Source organism: Orcinus orca, chromosome 15 (assembly GCF_937001465.1).
Source record: "Orcinus orca chromosome 15, mOrcOrc1.1, whole genome shotgun sequence".
NCBI lineage: Eukaryota > Metazoa > Chordata > Mammalia > Artiodactyla > Delphinidae > Orcinus > Orcinus orca.
In genome coordinates, this window is record NC_064573.1 from 50,892,238 (window position 1) to 50,909,737 (window position 17,500).

The window sequence follows — 17,500 nt, forward strand, 5'->3', positions numbered from 1 at the left end:
AGCCTGCGCACAGCAACAAAGACCCAACGCAGCCAAAAATAAATAAATAAATAAGAAACAGAGCTTTCATTTAAAAACAGCAAATGGGGCTTCCCTGGTGACGCAGTGGTTGAGAGTCCGCCTGCCGATGCAGGGTACACGGGTTCGTGCCCCGGTCTGGGAAGATCCCACATGCCGCGGAGTGGCTAGGCCCGTGAGCCATGGCTGCTGAGCCTGCGCGTCCGGAGCCTGTGCTCTGCAACGGGAGAGGCCACAACAGTGAGAGGCCCGTGTACCACAAAAACAACAAAACAAAACAAAAAACAAAAAACTTCTCTCTTAGAACTAATTTTGCTCCATCCCATAGGTTTTACGTTGTCATGTTTTCATTGTCATTTGTTTCTAGGTATTTTTTGATTTCCTCTTTGATTTCTTCAGTGATCTATTGGTTATTTAGTAGTGTATTGTTTAGCCTCCATGTGTTTGTATTTTTTACATATTTTTTCCTGTAATTGATATCAAGCCTCATAGCATTATGGTCAGAAAAGATACTTGATACGATTTCAATTTTCTTAAATTTACCAAGGCTTGATTTGTGACCCAAGATATGATCTATCCTGGAGGATGTTCCATAAGCACTTGAGAAGAAAGTGTATTCTGTTGTTTTTGGATGGAATGTCCTATAAATATCAATTAAGTCCATCTTGTTTAATGTGTCATTTAAAGCTTGTGTTTCCTTATTTATTTTCATTTTGGATGATCTGTCCATTGGTGAAAGTGGGGTGTTAAAGTTCCCTACTATGGCTGTCGATTTCCCCTTTTATGGCTATTAGCATTTGCCTTATGTATTGAGGTGCTCCTATGTTTGGTGCATAAATATTTACAACTGTTATATCTCCTCCTTGGATTCATCCCTTGATCATTATGTAGTGTCCTCCTTTGTCTCTTGTAATAGTCTTTATTTTTAAGTCTATTTTGTCTGATATGAGAATTGCTACTTCAGCTTTTTCTTTGATTTCCATTTGCATGGAATATCGTTTTCCATCCCCTCACTATCAGTCTGCATGTGTCCCTAGGTCTGAAGTGGGTCTCTTGTAGACAGCATATACATGGGTCTCATTTTTGTATCCATTCAGCTAGTCTATATCTTTTGGTTGGAGCATTTAATCCATTTACATTTAAGGTAACTATTGATATGTATGTTCCTATTACCATTTTCTTAATTGTTTCGGGTTTGTTTTTGTAGGTCTTTTCCTTCTTTTGTGTTTCCTGCCTAGAAGGAAATGTATGTTTCCTGTGCAGCTAACATACAAGCAGGACAAATGATGGGAATTTGAGGTAACACAACACGGAGAGATATTTTGACCCTAGGAGCCTCCGGAGATCTATCGAGTGGGTATTCACATGGTTTAAGCATTAAAAGCCAGCCTTAGAAAAGCCACCCCACAAAAAGCAGAGCTTTAATAGGTGGCATTTGTAACAGGGCGAGAACAACAAGAATCACTTCCTATACATACTTCTTTTACTGTTTACAGAGCACTTTCACATAAATTGTCTTATTTGGATAATGATGATGCTGACATATGTACTTGTGTGAAACTAAAAGCTTACACCCAAGTGTCTCTTTAAACACGCCACTCATCATGTTATCACACAGGACAATGGAGCCATCTGTATTTTTGAAGGCGATTTTTATGAACTTAGGGAAACAACTATTTTTGTTTGTAGGTTCACTCTTCTACTTCCTCCAGGTAGGCAGGAAGGGACTTGAAGCCATTTTCATCTTCTTTTCTATTACATATCTCTGTAGTGTGACCATCTCCACACCTTGGAATATTCGTGGGCGGGAAGGAGAACCCATGTCTTCCTGCTAAGAAACCTAATAGCAAGGCAAGCAACATGTCAGGAAGCACTGTTCTTCAGCCAAGGAAGCATTTACGACTTCTTGACCCTTAAATACGTAAAGGGAGATATCCTTCCTCATCCTCTCCCCCACATCCCCACCACCTTATCCACGGTGGGATGAGACAGGAGACTTCAGGGAGAGGGTGGAAGCTGGGGACCCCAGGAAATTGGGGGATGGATTTCCCAGGGCATCACCAGCATGTTAGACCCAACCCAAGACATGAGTTTCCAGCCAGGACCTCTGCACCTTCACACAAACGTAAACACCACAGCGGTGTGCCTGCTGAACCTCCAGGTGGTGGAACAATTCTTGCTTCTACCCAAACACACATTCACAACTCCCCGGATTCCAATTAGGAGTAGGAGGCAGAGAGTGGAAAGGCAGGTCAACCAGATACTTCAAGATGAAACATCCCAGGTGTGAGGCCAGAGGCCAGGTGGCTCTGCATGAAAGAAAGGTGGCAGTTTTTGTTTATCTAGAAAATGCAGGAGGGGAGGCCTGGCACACTCAGATACCCATGTCTCTATTCTCTTCATCCAAACTGAAAGTTGAGGACCACAGGTCACTGGGAGAAGAAGAGATGTCACAGCATCTTAGGATATAACAAAGTCTAGCTGCCGCTTTCCAAAAATCTTACTCTTCGAAAAATACCCAGGTAGATATAAAGCCTAGTCAAGTTAGGTTTTATAGGAGAGGCACTAAAGCAAATGCAAGAGTATTGCACACTTCACTTTTTAGTGTCTCTAAAACTCTGTTCCACAGAATACCTGGGTTTCCATAGTCAGACTCGACAGGGAAATGCTACATATGATTCCCTGCTCATGAAAATTCCTAATGCCTGAGAGCATATGCAATGCTTTCTAGATGGATGGATGGACAGATGGATAGATGGCTAAATAAAAATCTTTATATCAAAAAGAAAAGAGATAACAATTGTTGGTGAGGGTGTGGAGAAAAGGGAACCCCTGTACACTGTTGGTAAGAATGTAAATTGGTGCAGTGGAAACGGCATGGAGGCTCCTGGAGAAATTTAAAATAGAACTTCCATATGACCTGGCAATAATTCCACTTCTGAGTATTTATTGGAAGGAAGTGAAATCACCATCTCAAAAGGTATCTGCACCCCTATGTTCATTGCAACATTATTTACAGTAAAGAAAATGTGACATATATGAGATGGAATATTACTCAGCCATAAAAAGGGAAAATCCTGCCATTTGTGACTACACAGATGAACCTTGAGGGCATTATGCTAAGTGAAATAAGAGAATGACCTCATTTGTATGTGGTATCTAAAAAAAACACACTCTGAGGGAAATAGGGAGAGGTTGGTAAAAGGGTACAAAAAAGTTGAATAAAATCTGAGGATCTGGGCTTCCCTGGTGGCGCAGTGGTTAAGAATCTGCCTGCCAATGCAGGAGACACGGGTTCGAGCCCTGGTCCGGGAAGGTCCCACATGCAAGTGGAGCCCTTGCTTAGTTAATTATAATAAATTTTAAAAACTTAGAAACCACACTTATAGAAAAGGAAGAACAGATTGTTGGTTGCCAGGGGCAGGGGATAGAGATGGAGGAAATGGGTGAAGATGGTCAAAGGGTACAAACTTCCAGCTATAAGATGAATAGGTCCTGGGGATGTAATGTACAACACGGTGATTAGCGTTAACAATACTGTGTTGTATACTTAAAAGTTGCTAAGAGAGTAGATTTTAAAAGTCCTCAACATAAAAAAAATATTGTAACTACGTAAGGTGATGAATGTGTTAACCAACCTTACTGTGGCAATCATTTTAGGGTATACACACATATAAAATCAGTACATTGTACACCTTAAAATGCACAATGTTATATGTCAATTATATCTCAATAAAGCTAGAAAAAATTAAACTAAAAACTCTAGCTCCTAGGCGATTGCATCTGGGTGTGCCCACCTGGACCCTTTAGTTTGCCAATAGTTCACTTTCTGAGCTCTAAGAAACTGCTAGAACAGCCACCTTGGAGACAGCTGATGCTCTTTGATGTTTAACAGTCTGCCAGCCTAGGATCTCTCACGTATATTAAAAAGCTTGTGTCTGTTTGACACCTGTAAACTAAACAGGTCCAGAAGAGTTAAATAACAAAGTTAACACTGGGGATAAAAGGCATTTGCCTGAAAAGTTACGTTTTAGAAACTTCTTGCAATAAACCCTCTCTGAGGGAGACAAGATCCTTTTAAAAGGCAGAATTCCAGTGACCACTACAATTTCTAGCACATACTCAGAACATGTTTGTTGAAGGGATACATGGAAGAATAAATGCATTTCAAACCATCTCTCTGAGACTGAATTTGCAGACACATGTGCCAAGCATCAGATCAGTCACTTTTCCAGCTGTTCTCATGCTCACCAGCTACGGGATGATGGAACCAGCAACTTGAAGAAATAATCTGAGAGATAGGCGTTTTGGCTTCCCATTTTATGAAAGTCTGCTTGTTCCCACAACCTTATGATTTTCAGAAACTGACCTTCTAAACTTCTGGCCTGGTCAATTTCAAGGAATGCAGTAAAATCACTGAGTTCCACTCCAGGCTTAATCCAGATGCCCTGCAAGACCGGAGTCATGAACCTCTGATCGTGGAACGTAGATCTTCTAAACGGTTCTCTCTGCTACTGATTTGCCAACCTTTCAAACAAATGATATCCGCAAAATGGATCTGAACCCAGGTTCAAAAAGTGATTGAGCAAAAGAAGCCAGTGAAATGAAGAAAAACAACGTGGAGAGATGACACGACGTAAACGTCAGGCTCAGCCTCTCAGTGGCTCACAGAACTTCCAGACAACGGTCACCCAGCTCTCTGTGCAGGGCCCGATCACCCTGCTGGCGCCTGCGCTGTACTATGCTCGGAAAGACAGGCAGAGGAGGGGCCAAGACCCTCACTCTGGATGCTGCACGTACAGCGCCCACACCCATCCCTCCCCTGGTCCACTCCCCAATTACAATAACCTGTTCTGTACTTAATGCCGCAGATCCATATGCTAAAAAATGGTTAAGATGGTAAATTTTATGTTACGTATATGTTACCACAATTTTTTTAAATGAACAAAGAAATGTACTCATTACCAGTGGAAGAGCAAACCTAGCATTGATAATATGTGTGAGGACAAGTTAGCCTTTATAATAGCAATAATAGTTAACATTTATTGACTAGGGGACTAACTTAAACACAATCCATCCACCTAATAACCATATGTGGTAGAGACTAATATTACTGCCTTTTCATAAATGAGGAAACTGAGGCACAGAGAGGTGAAGTAACTTGCCCAAAGCCACACAGTAATGATATTGGATGTACCAAGAGACCCTAAGGACAAGATGAGCAATTTATGTAATTCAATTAAAATGCAATTTGAACACTTATGCTTCTCTATTAGCAGAGGGCAAAAATGTTCACTTCTGGTAGGGCCACAATTTACTGGAGATCAAATCAGCATTATCACGGCAGCTCTGCAGCATTTCTGGAGCAGTTACAGCATTCCAGAAACACCTTAGAAGTGACAACTCTCCTTCAACCCACACGTCAGAACATTTCTGTTTAAATGCCTCATGTGGGCTTCACATGGTGTCTAATGGGTTCTTCAGCTGACCGGGCTTTCGTTTCCTCCCCTCTTCCAATTCTGTTTCCTGAAAATACCTGAGGCTGTCATTTCTGGGCCTCCTGTATTGACCATTTCACCAATACAAAGTCCAATGGGGTCTCTGGTATTTTAACAACACAAGAATGATACCCATGAGACAGACAGAAAGACTGTAAGAAGAGACAGTGGGAGCAAATCACGGAATACTCACAAAGACAAAAAAGGATGAGATTACACTAGAAGTTACCATCACTTTCCATGTCAGAGAGACAGCACACTAGACAAATACATAAGACTGCGTTCAAACTCTGACTTAACAACTGAGCGCCTGAATCCCTTACCTTCTTCTGCCTCACCGTCCACTTCTATAAGTGGAAGCAGACCTATATCTACTTCACAAGTTGTTATAAGAATAAAGAGAAAATGTATATTAAAATGCTTGTTGAGCTATAGAACAATATGTAAATAGAAGTATAGGTACCCCTCCTATGCAAGTTATATAAACATAACAGCAAATTCATAACCACCAACACATTTCAAACACGAAAACAGATTCTGCATTAGAAAGAACCCTTTTGTAGAAGCATCCTACTCAGCTAAGTTGTTGTAAAACCTGAAGTGAAGGGCCCTTACCAGATAGGGTTTTTTTTTTTTTTTTTTCCCAGATAGGGTTTTGATTTCTCTCCTACTTGATGTAATTTCTGTTCAACTCATGAAGGACCTTAGCTAAAATTATCTAGAAAGGTTAAGTATATATCACTAATATCTTAGGATAAAGTCAAAAAGGATAACAGAGAATGGATGTCAACAGAGGATGGATGGTCCCGCTGGCTTGATCCAACAAGGGATTTTTATACCTGAAAAAATCCTCTCTCAAGTTCACCCTCCATTCTGAAACTTCGAGTATTAAAATATAGAAACTGTCAAGGAGTTCCAGTCCTACTGTTCAACGTCATTGAAGGATTATCCCAAAGCTATTTGCTTGTCATTCCCCTGAATTCAACTTGGCAGGACTCAACATGCTCCATGGAGCTATATCTGAGTGGCCAGCACCCCATCCAAGCACCTTCTCGAGTGGCAATATCCCCCAGCAGCAGAAGCCCCAGACATCGCGTTTTCTGAAAACACAGATGACAGCTCAGAACTGCCCCCTTCCTGTGAAGCCTCTTCCCTTAGTGGTCCTCCCAGGAAGCCCCATTCATTTCTAGCACAGGTCCAACCTCCCTGAACATTTCTGCACATCTTCCGATCACTGACACCTTATAACGACAACATTCCCTGTTGGCCAGGTGCCAGCAGGGCTCTCTGTTCTCCATGGTGCATGTAGAGGCAAGGCCCTTGCCTTGAGGGCTCCTGATGTAAGTGGGATAAGAAATAATATTGAGCTAAGACATCAGATCCAGAGACTGATACAATTCAAATGCATGTAGTTCCCCTACCCTCTCCATCCCTCCGAGAACAGATCTTCAGAAAGGAGCCAGGAGCGAAAAGATGGATCGGTCAGACGAGACCCTTCCAGGGATGGGGAGACGGATGTTTGCGAGGAGTCCAAGAGGCAGATTTGGGTTGAGGAATGACAACGAGAGAGGGAGTAGGAGAGAATGAAGACAGAAGCGTAAGTATGAACCTAGGACAGATATTTTAAAGCGATTGAAAAAGCACTTCAAAGAGCAGCCTCGTGAGACGGTTTGAAAGCACTGAGCATCTCCCTCCAGTGTGGACAGAAGCATAAGAGTGACGCCATCTGCCCAGCTGCCTTGCTTTCAGTTGTCACTGCCGGTATTTCCTTAAGAAAGAAGACAAAGAATCTACACACCAAAATGTTGCTGACCAGCTCAATAACAGAAAATCTAGAAAGAATCAAAATGTTCATCAAAGGAATTGGCTAGTATATTCCAAGTGTCAACGTGATAAATATGGCGCAGACACTGAAAATTATCATGATTAAGGCAACGCATATGTATGATATCATATTAAGAGAGAAAAGTACAGTACTAAATGGTTATGTTACAGTGAGGCTGTCACAATACCAAATGCCCCGTGTGGGCAAAGACTAAATGCTACAGTCACATTAGGATGGGAGTGTTATGAATTTTTTCATTTTTTCCAAACTTTCTTAGCATTCTTTTGACACCCATCTTTTCAGTTTTAAAAGTCTTGACTACTATGGTGGTTTCATTGGTGGAAGCATCCTTCCATTGTTAATCCAAGTAGCTCAGAAGGGAAGAGAACAGGAGGACTCGGTCTTCTTTTTAAACACTCACCTATAACCTCCACTGCTGTAATTCGGTAGAGGGGTGCTAATTAGTAATTTCTCACATTTGCTAATGAATAAGCCACCTCCGGGAAAACTGGTCCGAGGTGTGGAACACAGGTCACCGGGGGGGCCCAGCTGAGTTACTGGCTTGGAATGGAAGCTGTAAATTCGAAGACTCTAAACAGCCACCTGGACCATTTGCCTCAAATCCAGATAATCGGGCTTCCCTGAGGGCCTCGTGGTTTCACCCGGTTTCCACTCTGTTCAGATGAGACCTTAGCTTGGCATCCCTGAGCCCCGCCTAAACATTTCACTCAGCTGGGTAGTTTGTTTCTTAAAACTTAGCTCCGTGGATAAAAATGAGGCTTATTTAGGCGCTTAGCAAAAACAGCATAGCCAAATGGAAAAAAAAAAAAAGTCCTTTTAAAAATTGCTTTGTTATATTGTTTTCCACCCTGATCCTAAATCTCTTTGAAAGTTCTATCTTTGGAAAAATCCCGCAAACGCAAACACACACAGGGTTAATTTTCTCCCTCGATGGCTAACCAGTAAAGCGTCACCTACTTCGCTGACCTAGTTTTTAAGCAGCATAAGTGGGACCCCAGGGCTTAGACCACAAACCTTGGGATGCCCGAGGAAGAGTCCTGGGAACGGTGGTTCATGTCGTCCACAGCACACACGTCACCCACGTTGCCCACGTCGCCCACGTCACACACGTCACGCACGTCACGCACATCTCACACGTCGCTCACGTCACGCACGTCGCCCACGTCGCCCACGTCACTCACGTCGCCCACGTCACGCACGTCACCCACGTCACGCACGTCGCCCACCGGCATGCAGCTGGGGCTAGTCATTTCCCTCGCAGGTTGCCTGCTTCTTCATTATCTGCAGGACAAGCAGCAGCCACCCTGATGCTATCGTTCACCCCTCCGTTTACCAGACACTGTCATGAGAATCAAATGAGATACAGGAATAAAACGTTTTATACATATGTTAGTAATATTATTAAATAAACCAAAAAACTGAGCAAAACTCATAAAAGGGCGTGTTTCAGGCATGCTAACTGCCCCAGGAATTGACGGTGAGGGCACAGCGTGGGAACCGGGCTGGAACGTCTATAAACTAAGGTCCGGGCTGCCTGGTGTTAGCAGAGCCCTTGAAAGAGCTACCACGGGTCACAACCATCCATTGAAGAACAAAGAGGAAACGCAGCCCAGAACAGTGGAGAGAAGCCGAGGCCAGCGCCCGGCACTTGCGGGCGGGCAGGAGCCCACGGCCAGAGCCCCAGGCCTCAGTACCGTCCGCATGGCCCCCTCCCACCAACTCCAAGCCTGGGCTGCTCACCGCCAGCGGTGCGGGCCCTGAGTCACCCACATGTCAACACCCTGGGTTTCCCTTGGATCCTCTCCCACTGGTGTTGCCAGATGATGAGATCATGGCACTTGACAAAATCCTCTCTTTCAAAAGCACCTTTTATCCAAATGGATAAAAAAAGAATTTAACAGGCTTTATCTTACTGGCTGCCCCATCTTTGGCAAAGCTCAGGGCTCACATATTCAATTGTAGTTGTTGTTTTTAATATATATCTTTAGAGCAGTTTTGGGCAAAATTGACTGGAAAGTACAGAAAGTTCCCACGTACCCTTGTCCCCATACACGCACAGCCCCCCACTGCAGACGTCTGCACCCGGGTGTCACATCAGTAACAACTCCTGAACCCCTTCATCACCACAGCCCAAAGTTGACATTAGGTTCACTCCTGGTGTCGTGCATTCTGTGACAGATTCCGTTTTCAAGGAAGGAAGCCTGCAGAAGGGGATAGGAAATTCACAAACCAGTCAGTAAGCAAGGACTCTGCTCTCCACAACCAGAACACCCTTCTGTCATTCTTAGTGTGATGCATTTCTTCTTCAACCATCAAGCCAGCAAACACTTGATGTTTATTAACATGTGGGACAAGTTTTTTTGTTGTTTTTTTTAAGTCATTTAAACCAGTTTCATGTGAATATGTATCCCCTGAGAATCTTATTAAATCCAGATTTTGCTTGAATAGGTCTCAGGGGAGCACCAAGATGCTCCTACAAGTCCCTAGGTGACACCCATTCTGCCAGTCCACACCTTGAGAAGCAAAACTCTGGCTTCAAGCTGTGTTTGCAGGGCGGGGAGCTTTCCAGCTAAGTGGGTTTGGGTTAAAATCATAGCTCAGCTCTGAAGGGAGAGGAAGAGAAGGGAAGGGAAGGGAGAAAGAAAAAAGAAATTGTAATTTGGGGTGTTATCGACTTCATACTTTATTGAGAAAGAACTGTTTTCTACAGTTACTATTCACTATTATCATTATCCCGTAAAAGGAAAGAATATTTTAATGCCAAATAAAAAAATATATAGAACGGACATAATCCTAGAATAAAGGGCATTCTTAAAATTTTTAGGTTTATGAAAAACTCAATGGTATCTCCTTATTTTTCTCATTTTATTGCAAACCAGCAATCAGAAGTGATCACTGGTTCTTAATCTACGTTGAGTCACAAGTGCCTTTGAAAATCTGATGAATGAACCTTTCCCCAGAAAAATGCACATAACTATATTCATATAAAATTTCACATCACCTGCTGTTAGCTGACAATTTAGCCTCTACCTGACTCACTAATGACTTTATCCTCCGGTCATCACTAATGGCTCTGAGGTCCTCTGTAAGCTGTAGTAGTCTCAGGACAAGATCCCACACTCAGGCCCTGAGGCTGTCAGGACTAGCCTTCTGCACAGTGGCACACATTTTGATGAGAGGAATAACAAAGATGGAGCTTCTTATTCTGTTACCTGGATCCTGCCCATCAATGATACTGCCAAACCCAAAAAGATCTCCCCAGAAAAGCCCCAAGCCCAGAAGTTCATCTGAGCCCAGGACCAAAAAGCTCCACCTGGTAGTTTAAGGTCTTTGGAATCTGGGAGGTAGACCAGGGAGAGGGAGGGTCACTCCAAAACAAGATCAAGGAGCACAGACTTAGGTCCATCTGGGTCTCACATCCAGATGATTCTCAAAGTCCTATGGAAGAGGCAGCAAAAAGTAAGAGAGCTAAAATCAGTCCAGATTCAGCCCGGCAGGCAAGGGTGTAGGAATGGGGTGAGGGGCACCTAAAAATCCTAGAAACCGTGTCTGGTGACATGGGAAATGAGGGATTGCCAGGTACACTCATAAAGTGATGTGTGTGGGTGACATCATCACTGCTCTTGAGTGATGAGCAATGGAAGATGCTTCTTGACCTTGAGTGGCAGGTAGACATCAGTGCTGCTCAGAATGGCCTCTCAGCCACCTGTCTGAAGATGACCTAACCTACCTGCACCATCCAAACCCCCAGCTTGTAGTTCCCAAGGTCACCCATGCAGAATAGATGAAACCATTTACAACATCCCTCTGGAAAATGCCGGACAAGGAAGAAGAGAATTCTTGGTTGCAAGCCTCGATTCCGCATTTTAAAGACAGGAAAATCGTATTTGCCACTTACCCTTCCATCCCTCTTCCTTGAAAGGCCTGAAAATGTCAAGTCCCTCGTCTGTGCTGCCAAGGGGGGTATTGCTGCTTCCTCCAGTCTGTAAGGGTTCCTTGCTCCAACATCACAGAACTCAGGAAGGATCGGGTAGCTAAATGGGTGTTATTCTTGGAAACAGGTCTCCCTATATGATCAACCCACTTTTTGGCAGACAGAAATTGGGGGAAATCCTTAATAGTGGCAGGGGTCAGAGAGAGGTTAATGAATAGGTTTGGGGAAGTAGGGAATCTTTCAAGCCACTAAAACCATCTCTTACCTGGAGAATGTCAAAAGAGGTGATAATTTGACATATTTAAATGTAAATGTCTGGTGGATTCAGACATCTGGCTGTGGGTTAAGTTAGCCACAGGTAACTGAAAACTGCCCCTCTGCCCCACAAGGGGTTCAAAACTACTGGTAATGCTCTATTTCTTAAGCTGGGTGGTGGGTACCTGGGTATCTCATTATTTTTATAATTATTCTTTAAATAGATTATATGCAACCTATATGCTCTTTTGATTGTATATTTCATTAAAGTAAAAAATTTCATCTGAACTGTCTTCTCTGTTTCCATTGTCCTCTCTACCTGAAGTTAGCTGAATGCCAATTACTAGACCAGATTTGAGAGAGTATCTTTTCTGTGTCTTTAGGTCTCTCCCTCTGTACTTCTTTCCTTTGTTTGGCTTCCTGTTTCCTGACCCTGCTGGAATGTGAGCAGTGAACCTTCAAGAATTTGTGAACAGGACTTGGGCCAGTCCCAGCCTTTGTGTGTTCAGGACAGAGGCTGGGCCACCGGGACCCCTGCCCTCCATGCCCAAAGGGAGAGACAGACCAGGTGAGCAGAACAGAGGACTCCCTCCTGGGGGCCCGCCTACCGTGGCCTCCACCCAGGTGAGAGTCAAGAAGCTATCGGACAGGTGACAAACTACATGGGGGGGTAACATGGGGCAAGGGCTCTACAGAAACACCCACTCAAGGCCTCTTTAGTGTTCTTTTTCTCCCTTTTCTCACCATATAAATGCCAGCCATCCACTGTAGGGAAAGATCCAGAGTCTGGTGAAGGAGGAGCTTGCCTTTCCACTTCGGAAAAGAAGAGAAAGAACCCAAAACCCTTAGCCCTTGGTTACAATCAGCTCTGTTGGAAACATCTTCATTTACTCCACGTAAAATTGGAATTGAGACTGGTGTTGGTTAGTAACCAACCTGAAGAAGATGTGCATCTAAGGGTACACGTGACACCAAGTCCCTACTGCAGCTATCTGTGGAGTGTCCATCACAATCACATTTAATGAGGTGACTTTTGTTTTGGGTTTTGTTTTTTTTTTTGTCCTGCCACGCGGCTTGTGGGATCTTAGTTCCCCAACCAGGGATCGAACCCAGGCCTCCTACAGTGGAAGCACGGGGTCCTAACCACAAGACCGTCAGGGAAGTCCCCATTACAATTACATGTAGGATGCAGTGATGGGACCCCCAGCCACAATCAAAGGAAAGAATAACTGAGAATCTATCTTCTCTGAAGAGCAGAAAGGTTGAAAGAAAGTGATTAATGGTAACTAACAATAATTTAGGGCTTGAATGAAACCAGGTGGAGAGAGTGAGCCCATCCTGGTCCAGCACAAATGATGCTGTAAAAAGGGTTGTAAGGGGGCTTCCCTGGTGGCGCAGTGGTTGACAGTCCGCCTGTCGATACAGGGGACGCGGGTTCATGCCCCGGTCCAGGAAGATCCCACATGCCGCGGAGCGGCTGGGCCCGTGAGCCATGGCCGCTGAGCCTGTGCGTCTGGAGCCTGTGCTCCGCAGCGGGAGAGGCCACAACAGTGAGAGGCCCGCGAACCGAGAAAAAAAAAAAAAAGGTTGTCAGCCCTTGTGCTCAGTCTGCCAGAGGGCGGTGTGGGCTGGCCTCAGGGCCCCAGCACCGTGGCACTTTCCAGGCAAGTCGGGGCTTTTCTCCAGTACCCAGAGTCTTGTTTCTAGTTAGTTAGTTAGAACACTATTTACCGTTATTTCTTTCACTGATGGTATTCTAAGTCTTTTGATGTAAAGTTGTATATATATATATTTTTTTGCCAGTGATTGGTTTTGTTTTCTTTTTAACTTTTTATTTTATATTGGAGTATAGCCGATTAACAATGTTGTGATAATTTCAGGTGCACAGCAAAGGGATTCAGCCGTACATATACATGTATCCATTCTCCCCCATAAAGTTGTATTTTAAGTAATTTTTTTCAATATACGAACCTTTCGAGGCCTTGGGGAGAGAGTGACAGTGATTAAAAGCCAGGATTAACTAACTCAAAGATGTTGACTCCAACCCTGGGATGGCAATCTCCACTCTGATGCCTCCCAAAATTGTTCTCAACTGAAGGTTCTATTTTTAATTACTTACATTGATAAGGTACTTGAGAAAGAAAACAGTATTTCTTGTAATGATTCATCACTTCTTCCTAGAATGGAAGAACGGCCAGTTCCTAGAAGACAGACCGTCTGTTGTAAAAGTAAAGCAACATGACTTAACCCTCCTTTTTCACATTTGACAAGCGCAGAAGGTGACCACATCCTGATGTGGGGTTCTTTTTTTTTTTAAGAGAAGGCAAACATTGACATCTCTGAAAGTGAGCATCTTGCCTCAGACCTACTAGTGGCACTGCAGGGTTCCAGAACATCAGAAAAAATCCAAGGGAAGAGAAAGGAACGCACTTTTATTTCAAGTTTACCCTGTGCCAAGTGTTATGCTTGGCAGTTCACACACAGCATTTCATTTAATTTCATGACAACCCTGTCGTGACATCCCATTACTCCCATTTTATAGGTGAGTAAACTGAGGCTCAGGGAAGTTAAAGTCTATGACCAAGTTCACACAGGTGGTAAGTGGAAAAGCTTAGGTTTAAGTCCAGTTCAGTCTTCTTCCAAAGCCTTGGTTCTTTCCAATATACTTTACATATTGCTAAACTTCAAGAAAATGAATGCAAAGGGTGTGTCTACCTATAATTACCCTGGAGTCTACCTATCCCTTACCCTGGAGCTTCCACTATGAACATGTCTTTTTAATGAGACATACTTTTTAAAATATTTTTAATCGAAAAAATACCTATGGGGACTTCCCTGGTGGCTCAGTGCTTAAGAATCCACCTACCAATGCAGGGGACACAGGTTCAAGCCCTGGTCCAGGAAGATCCCACATGCTGCGGAGCAACTAAGCCCGTGTGCCATAACTACCGAGCCTGCGCTCTAGAGCTCGCAAGCCACAACTACCGAGCCCCTGTGCCACAACTACTGAAGTCCACGTACCTAGAGCCCGTACCTAGAGCTCCGCAACAAGAAAAGCCACTGCAATGAGAAGCCTGCGCACCACAACAAAGAGTAGCCTCCACTCGCCACAACTAGAGAAAGCCTGTGCACAGTAACGAAGACGTAATGCAGCCAAAATAAATACATAACATAAGTAAATTTATTTTTAAAAATTGTCTTAAAAAAAGAAAACAAACTTATTGTTACCAAAGGGGAAAGGAGAGGGGAGAGATTAAGAGTTTGGGATTAACAGATACACACTACTATATATAAAATAGATAAACAAGGACCTACTGTATAGGACAGGGAATTGTATTCAGTATCTTTTTTTTAAATTGTCATTTACTTGCAAATAATATAATTATCACCATAGAAAATACAAGAAAACCTAAGGATTTTTTTTTTTTTTCTGGCTGTGTGGCATGTGGGATCTTAGTTCCCCGACCAGGGATCAAACCCATGCCCCCTGCATTGGAAGCACAACATCTTAACCACTGGACCGCCAGGGAAGTCCCTCACCTATAGTGGAAAATAATCTGAAAAAGTATATATATAGGTTATAAATATACGTATATATATGTATGTTTTATATATATATATATATATATAACTGAATCACTTTGCTGTACACCTGAAACTAATACAATACTGTAAATAGACTATACTTTAATAAAAAAAAAAAAGAATGCAACATAGTTATCTTGCCTGAGTTTCTAGCAATAATTCAGACTCAAGGCTCCAACGTCAACTCAACCTTCAGACTCGGCAGCCCCCAAAATAATCGAGTGAGCCGATTTTTTTAAAATAAATATCTTTAGATAAGAAGAAAGGAAAGAGAGAAAGAAAGAAAGAGATAGATATCCACACACAGAGAAAGAGACGCATATGTATATATATATATAAACGTACACATATGGTTCTGTTTCTCTGGAGAATCCTGAAAGATGGAGAATGAATGAATGATGTTGTTCTAGGCTGCACACGGGAAGCAGAAAGCAATGAGTGTCTGTCTTGTGAAGGCACCACGCTAGCGCCATGCCTGCGGTTGCAAACGTTGCTCCTCCCCTCACAAAGCTGAAGTTGAGTGAGGCTTCAAGGCTGATGCCATCAGCCTTGCCATCAGGTGGTAACATTGCTCATCCTGAAGTAAGGATACTGAAGCCTGGAGTGGTTAAGTAACCAGGTCAAGCCACAGAGCTGGTATGTAGAGCCAGGATCTTAACCCAGGTTTTCACGGCTCCAAAGTCCACCGTGTCCCCATTTCATCAAGCCTCTGATTTATCTATAACATCATGAAAGTCAAAAGGGGAGGCTTCGGGAAGAACAGAGTGGGCCACAATGTCAAATGCTTGAAAGAGGTCAAGGAAGGAAGGCTGAACCGGGAGTAGCTCCTTCCACAGCCCCGATCCAAGATATAACCAGAAACCAAAGGCTTCCTACCGTCAGTTCCAAAATAAAAGAATCTCTCGCCCATTTGTAAATGAGGAGAGGCACCTTTGGGAATTTCTCTTAGAAGGACCCAACTGGAAAGTCCATCACTGTATCTAGTGGTATCAAAGAGTCAGAAACGTTCATTGTAGACTCAAGTCATTAACAAAATGTAAATGGAAGAATAGAATTTTTTTTAAAAAAAAAGGAAGTCCTGGTAAAAGTACAAAGAATAATAAATGTGTAAGAAAGAGTAAATAGGATAAGAGTTATAGAAATGTTAAATATCGTGTAATCAAGCAGTGTGTTCCACAGGGACCAGTTAGTATTTGGCTTTATAAGTGATGGGAAATATACAGGAGGTGCTCCCAGCATGATTTTCCATGAAAAAGATGCCTTTTGTTCTCAAAATACAGGGTGCTCTGAATTAAGTAGAGTGGGTTTACAAAGTTCATTCAACTGGAGTCATCTCTCTCTCCCAGCCAGCCCAGCTACTGGTCATTGCCCAGCTGATTGGAGCCAGAGATCTCCCCTCTGCCAGATTCAACACGAGGGGAGAATGAAGAATGCAGTCTCTTATTTACAAGCTGTGAGGCCTGCAAAAACTTTGCAGAGTCTATCTCTCCATTTGGTGATAACTGATCTCCAGGGGCTCAGAAGGGGAAGCTGTTTGGGTTAGCAAGTGTAGGTGTTTGTCCCGATTTCCTGCTCTCACAATGCTTTCACTTATTCCAGCAGATGCAGCCTGATGATTCACTGGAGACCAATGGTCATTTGTGCTGCTCCCTGGAGATAACTCAGAGCTGGTGTTTGGGGATGTACGCAATCTTTGAAAAACCAGACTGGCCCAAGTCTCAGTAGCTTGTTAATTCCTAAACTGATGAATGAAGCAATGCTCAGAGTAGTAAGAAGTTGCCAGGCTCTGCCAAAGGCCAAGCTTTTGCTCACAGTGGTTGGTTCTCAAGTTTCACTCAGTGATCTCTCAGCCTAGCCCAGAGCCAAGACCATTGAGCAAGGACTCTGGAAACCCAGGTTCCATACTGATACACAGGACTTAACCTCTCAAGACTCAGTTTCCTCAGCAGGACCTCAGCAAGGTCCCTTCTATCTCTAAAGGTATACGAATCCATGATTTAAGTGAACAAGTGCACTTATGTATTTCCTTAATCAGACAACACCAAGAGCAGGGGTTTCCCACCAACATCCAATACACCGGCCGTGCAAGTAGAAACTGCATATTGCCCCAGAAAATGCAAGAGAATCAACTGAAGAAAAGATATCAAAATTCAGAATGATTCTGGGAAACAAGCTTAATATACTCAGCATACCTAACAACCAATGAGAAGAGTTATACTAACATCAAAAAGTGTAAAACACCTAGGAATAAACTTCCCTGGAAACATGCACAAGTTCTACATGAAAAAAAGTTTAAAATGTTAATGAGGGACACAGAAAAATATTTAAACAAATGAAAACACACACTTCATCTTGGACAGGAAA

At 43.2% G+C, this 17,500-nt stretch overlaps 1 protein-coding gene and 1 long non-coding RNA gene across 2 annotated transcripts in view; one reads left to right on the top strand and one right to left on the bottom strand.

Annotated features, from left to right (window-relative positions):
- ESCO1 (establishment of sister chromatid cohesion N-acetyltransferase 1) overlaps nt 1–17,500 on the top strand; it is a 1,212,023-nt gene that overhangs the window by 657,564 nt on the left and 536,959 nt on the right. The window lies entirely within an intron of this gene.
- On the bottom strand, nt 1,669–8,401 carry LOC125961274 (uncharacterized). Its single transcript, XR_007471734.1, has 3 exons — nt 8,377–8,401; nt 2,132–2,327; nt 1,669–1,858 (listed from the first exon to the last, which is right to left on the bottom strand). It is a non-coding gene; the product is annotated as an uncharacterized LOC125961274 (long non-coding RNA).